General features: G+C 43.6%; 1 pseudogene; it reads right to left on the bottom strand.

Moving 5' to 3' along the window:
- Nucleotides 1-376: 376 nt before the first annotated feature.
- On the bottom strand, nucleotides 377-2,967 carry LOC118994045 (28S ribosomal protein S15, mitochondrial-like; annotated as a pseudogene).
- Between the last annotated feature and the right edge of the window lie 3,352 nt (nucleotides 2,968-6,319).

Raw genomic sequence — 6,319 nt, 5'->3', positions numbered from 1 at the left:
CCCACTTCCTGGCTAACTGGGTTGTTTTAAAACATTTACTTCAAAGCAGCCAGTTCATCATTTGCGAATATTTAAGTATGTATGAATTGTAGAAGATAAGGACTATTTATTTTTAAAATACTCATGATCGCATTACTATACTTTAAAAACTTAAAATCATCAAATGTCCAGGAAGCGTTCAAGTTTGTAATTATCTCATAAATGTTATAATTTGTTCTGTTTTGTTATTTTAGCGACAGATTGAATCAGGATCCCAGAATGTCCATACATTGCATTTGGTTAAAAAGTTTTTAAAATCTCTTTGATCTAAAAATTTTCTCACCATATTTTCGATTTGTTTGTTAAGAAGGTTGTTGTTATTGCTGCTGTTGTTTATTTATAACTTAAACAAAATGTATTGGTTTTCTGTGATTGCCTCTGGTCGGGGTTTAGAAGGGCTCTCTGGGTTCCTCTGGCCTTATTTCTGGGCTGCTGCTGCAACTTTCAAGGCTCTGTTTTGCTTCAGCAACTTTTGAGCCTCCTAGGCTAGCCATGTACACAGAGCCTCCTCAGTCACCCAGTGGCAGTGGGCTTCTCGGTAGCACAGAAGGAGAAAAGTATTCTTAATCCTCAGCTCCTTGCATGTCTTCTTGAAGACATTATAGTTGGTCTTTTTTTAAATGTATTTTATCAGTTATGCCATTACAGTTGTCCCATTCCCCGCCCTTCACTCACCTCCACCCTGCACACCCCTCCCGCACCATTCCCCCCGTTTCGTTCATGTCCATGTGTCACAAGTTCTTCAGATTCTGTATTTCCCATAGTATTCCTGCCCTCCCCGCTGTCTATTTTCTACCTACCATCTATGCTACTTATTCTCTGTACTTTCTCCCCCTTTCTCCTCCTCCTACTCCCCTGCTGCTAACCCTCCATGTGATCTCCATTTCTGTTTCCACTCCGGATCTAGCTGTCCTCTTAGTTTGCTTTTGTTTTAGATGTGGTTGTTAGTAACTGTGGGTTTGCTGTCCTTTCACTGTTCATATTTTTTATTTTCCTTTTCTTAGATAAGTCCCTTTAACATTTCATATAATAAGGGCTTGGTGATGATGAACTCCTTGAACTTGACCTTATCTGAGAAGCACTTTATCTGTCCTTCCATTCTAAATGAAAGTTTTGCTGGATAGAGCAATCTTGGATGTAGGTCCTTGGATTTCATGACTTGGAATACTTCTTTCCAGCCCCTTCTTGCCTGTAAGGTCTCTTTTGAGAAATCAGCTGATAGTCTGATGGGAACTCCTCTGTAGGTGACCGTCCCCTTATCTCTTGCTGCTTCTAGAATTCTCTTCTTCATTTCAATCTTGGCTAATATTAGTAATTAGTAATTATGATGTGCCTTGGCGTGTTCCTTCTTGAGTCCAACTTCTTGGGGACTCTCTCAGCTTCCTGGATTTTCTGGAAGTCTATTTCCTTTGCCAGACTGGGGAAGTTCTCCTTTACTATTTATTCAAATAAGTTTTCCATTTGTGGCTGTTCCTCTTCCCCTTCTGGTACCCCTATACTTCGGATGTTGGAACGTTTAAAGATGTCCTGGAGGTTCCTAAGCCTCTCCTCATTTTTTTGAATTCTTGTTTCTTCCTTCTTTTCTGTTTGGTTGTTTCTTCTTTCTGGTCCACTCCCTTGATATGAGTCCCAGTTTCCTTTCTATCACTATTGGTTTCCTGTGCATTTCCCTTCATTTCAATCAGTTTAGCCTTCATATGGTCCTCTAATTTGTGGCTAAAATCAACCAATTCTGTGAGCATCCTCATCACCAGTATTCTGAACTGTGCATCTGAAAGGTTTGCTATTTCTTGGTCACTTAGAATTATAGGCTCCGGGGCTTTGAGCTGTTCTGGAGTCATAATGTTTGGTCTGTTGGCACCTGTTGTGTATGAGGGGCGGAGCCTTAGGTGTTCACCAGGGCCAGGTGACCCAGTCACAGGGTTGTGATGCTGTATGTGGGGGTGGGGTCAGAGAGGGAAAAAATGGCACTTTGCTCCGCTCTGCTCTCTCTCAGATTTCTGTCCCCTCTGTGGCTTCCCACAAGCAAATTGGGCCCTTCTGGTGCTGGTTCCTGGGTGTGTGGGCTTGTGTACCCTCCAGGACCCTGTGGGTCTCTCCAACAAACTCTCTGTGAGCCTGGAAGCCTCTCCCGACACCTTGACCTCGAAAGTCTTTCCAATTGGTGCTTTCAGGCTCTAATTCCCATCACTGGGGCCCTAGCTTGAGTGGTCTGTCTCACTGTTCGCTCCTTCGCTTGGTCTATCTGCATGCGAATGTGTGACCACAGTCAGCCAGCCGCCCTGCGCCCTCACTGGGTCCGCCTATCGTCACCCCATGCCTGGGATCCACGAAGTACCTCCACCTCGGCTCCTGGGTCAGTAGGACCAAACGATCTTTCCAGTCCGACCCTGTTCCGCCGCTGACTTCGCCCCTCTTACCGGTCTGGCTGAGTGGTTCGTTGTTGTCGGACTTCCGTACAGATCAATATTCACTGTTTTGGCTGCGTTTTTGTTTCTAAAACTTCGCTGTCTTTAAATTTAGTTGTGGGAGGGGGCCCAGTGTTTCCACCTACACCTCCATCTTGGCCGAAAGTCCTATAGTTGGTCTTACAGAGGATTCTGAGCATCTGTTGCTTTGGTTAGTGCTCATCAGCAGGTAGCCTGTGGGCTTTGTCCTTTCAATGATTCTTTGAATTCTTCCTAGTTGCAAACCTGACAGTCAAGGCAACAATTTGAGCCTGGAGGGAGCTGGTGTCCTCAGGGATACCTTGTTCATCAACTGCTGTTGCTTGATTTTTAGCTTCTACTTCTAGTTGCTCATTTCCAAAGACAAGAGTCTTTTCACGGCATCATCAACCTTCTCAGTTCTAGGGATGTTCTGATAATCTTTAAGCAGCATGGAAGTGGGTGGGTCATCTTGGCTGGGTGGGCTGGTTTTGGATGCCATACCCTTGAGACCTTGAGGAGGTTCTAACAGTGGAAAACTGTAATGGTGGGAAATTGTTACCCACCCCACTCTTCTTCTGATCTTGTTTCTGTAAGTGCAGGCTCTGACTAATATGTAGCTTGTAGAGAAACAATGTTTCTCTACAAACATTTATACAAACAATGTTTATACAAACAATGTTTGTATAAAAATTCTAGGAAGAACTTCAGCAGATATAGACTCAGATCTTCAGGCATCCCAGCTCTGGGAGATTTGCTGACCTTCGACTGTGGAACCAAAATGATATAGACCCAGGATGACATAAAACTAGGAAGACGTGTCCTGACCACTGCGGCTCAGCTGGTTGAGCATTGTACTGCAAAGCAAAAGGTTTCTGGTTCAACTTCCAGTCAAGGCACATGCCTGGGTTGGCGGCCAGTCCCCGGTTGGGACACGTGCAAAAGGCAACCAATTGATGTTTCTCTCCCTCTCTTTCTCCCTCCATACCCCTCTGTCTAAAAATAAATAAATTTGTGGCTAAAATCAACCAATTCTGTGAGCATCCTCACAGAATTTTCCCAGTGATGGGAAAATCTTTAAAAAGAAACAAAACAGGATGATATGAAGCCAGGATGACACACACCAGACCATCACTTGAGCTATGGGAATGAACTGTGCTCGTCTGCACGTAAAGAACTCTGCAGCTCCCTCCCTTGATCTCTTTGTTCTGTTCCCCTCTCCCTCCTTATAAAAACCTCTGCCTCCACTGAGAGGGGGAGATGGTCTTTGAAATGTGAGTCCCCCATTTTCCTAAGAGATGGGCTTTGAGATGTGAGTCCTCATCTTCCAGGTTGCTGGCACCTGAAAATAAACCACTTTCCTTTCAGGGCTGTCCAACCTGAGGCCTAAGGGCTGCATGCAGCCCAGCATGGCTGTGAATGTGACCCAACACAAAACTATAAAATTTACTTAAAGTATTATTTGATTTTGTGTGTGTGTGATTACGAGTCGCAATGTATTTAATGTGTGACCTCAGACAACACTTCTTCTTCCCAGGTGGCCTAGAGATGCCAAAAGCTTGGACACCCCTGCACATCATCACCTGCCTGTCAAGTACTGGCTTTCAAGTAGTGGTAGGCAGCTGGATCTGCCTTCAATTACAAGGTGAGGAAAGGCCCCAGTGGTCGGAGGGAAGCCAGGCATACCCTCCACCTTCAGCTCAAGGACTGGGGCCTGGGTCTGAATGGAACTTACCCTCCGTATCACTGTTAGCATGGCGACTTCTGACCCCTGCAAGCAGTGTTACCATACTGATTCCAAAAGCCCAGAAGTTTAATAACATAATTTATTGGCAATACATGAGGGAAAATAAATGCTGTCATACACTGTTGGTACCAGTGCATACTGGTCCATGGAGGCAATTTGGTAACATTTATCAAAATTAGCCTGACTGGCGTAGCTTGGTGGATTGAGTGCGGGCCTGTGAACCAGACGATCATGGTTCGATTCCCAGTCAGGGCACATGCCTAGGTTGCAGGCCAGTTCCCAGTGGGGGACACACGAGAGGCAACCATAATTGATATTTCTCTCCTCTTCTTCCCTCCCCCTCTAAAGATAAATAAATAAAATCTTTTTTAAAAAATTAACAAATATTCGTCCTTTTTGATGTAATTCTACTTTGGGAAATTCCTCCTACAGGTATAATTGTACAGATATAAAATGACAACCTGAAAGATTTTTTATTACTATATGGTCTATAGTAGCAAAAACTTAGGGACAGTGCTTTCAAAGACAATGCTTTTCAATGCCACCTTCTCTCTGTGTCTTCATGTGGTAACGAGAGAGTCTCTTTTAGTAAGGGCACCAGTTCCATCATGTCCACCGGTCCCACCCTCACACCCTAATCACTCCCGAAGGCCCCACCTCCAAATACCGTCACACTGGAGGGTTGGTGCTTCAGTGTCGGAAGGGGGATACAAATATTCAGTCCAACCATATTTTGTTGATTCTGGAACACTTTGAAAAAAACACATTATTCTGCCACAGGGCTCTAGCTTTTTAGAAGTACCTGTTATGTCTCCCAATACAAGATTCTTGTTAATGATTTTGGCTTTTTTCTCTCCTGAATTGCACTTCCTTCTCTGCTTTTCCATGTCCCAACAACATTGGACTGCTACTTATTCTTATATACTAAATCCCTGGTCTTTGTATAGTAAATTGTATTTGCACATCAAGGTCTCCATCTTTTCTCTTATGAAGTGCATGTCTATTGGGATTGTGGGCAGAAGTATGAAACTTAATGACAAAGAAACAGGTCTGGGTTGGGTTGGGTTTGGTTTGTAAAATCATTTGTAAGAGTAACATTTTCCTGACCATTCTAGAACAAAATTTGCCATTTTAAGATATACAATTTACCTGAGATAAAAGTCCTCAATTCCTACTTTTTTCATTTTCCCTTATTTCCCAGCACATTGTGAACTGATAAGTAAACTGAAAAGTAAAAGAATATATCCTAATTTTTAAAAATTCAGTCCATAACAATTTTGAAAAGATTTTTTTAAAGATTTTATTTATTTATTTTTAGAGAGAGAGAGAGAAAGAGAGGGAGAGAAATATCAATGTGTGGTTGCCTCTCATGTGGCCCCCACTGGGGACCTGGCCCACAACCCAGGCATGGGTTGTACCCTGACTGGGAATCAAACCAGAGACCCCTTGGCTTACAGGCCTGCACTCAATACACTGAGCTACACCAGCCAGGGCTTAAAAGATTCTATTTTTATTTTTTTAAATTTTATTTATTTATCTTTAGAGGGGAAGGAGAGAGGGAGAGAAACATCAATGTATGGTGCCTTTACTGCATCCCCTGCTGGGAGTCGGCCTGCAGGGAACCAGCCTGCAACCCAGGCATGTGCCCTGACTGGGAATCGAACTGCAATCGTGTGGTTCGCAGGCCTGTGCTCAATCCACTGAGGTACACCAGCCAGGGCAAAAAGATTTTATTTTTTATTTTTAGGGAGAAGGAGAAAGAGAGGGAGAGAAACGTTGACTAGTTGCCTCTTGCACACCCCCAACCACGGACTTGGCCCACACCTCAGGGAGGTGCCCTGACCAGAAATCGAACCAGTGACCTTTTGGTCATAGGCAATTTTCAGTTCACTGAGTCACACCAGCCAGGGCTCAGTCCATACAATTTTTTAAATGATAATGTTTAAATACACAAAAGAATCCTCAAAAAGTGATTATGAATAAATGTGGATAAACATTCTCGAACAAAGTTTGTGTGGACACGTGACCAGGGAAGGGAGACTTCTCTAGCTATGGTGTTTAGGCTTTTGGGGTTTGGAGCAATGGAAAGGCACTATTCATTAAGAGA

This window comes from Sturnira hondurensis, unplaced genomic scaffold, assembly GCF_014824575.4.
Source record: "Sturnira hondurensis isolate 20B ecotype Veracruz unplaced genomic scaffold, ASM1482457v3 Scaffold0009087, whole genome shotgun sequence".
NCBI lineage: Eukaryota > Metazoa > Chordata > Mammalia > Chiroptera > Phyllostomidae > Sturnira > Sturnira hondurensis.
This window is presented reverse-complemented; position numbering and strand designations above follow the sequence as displayed.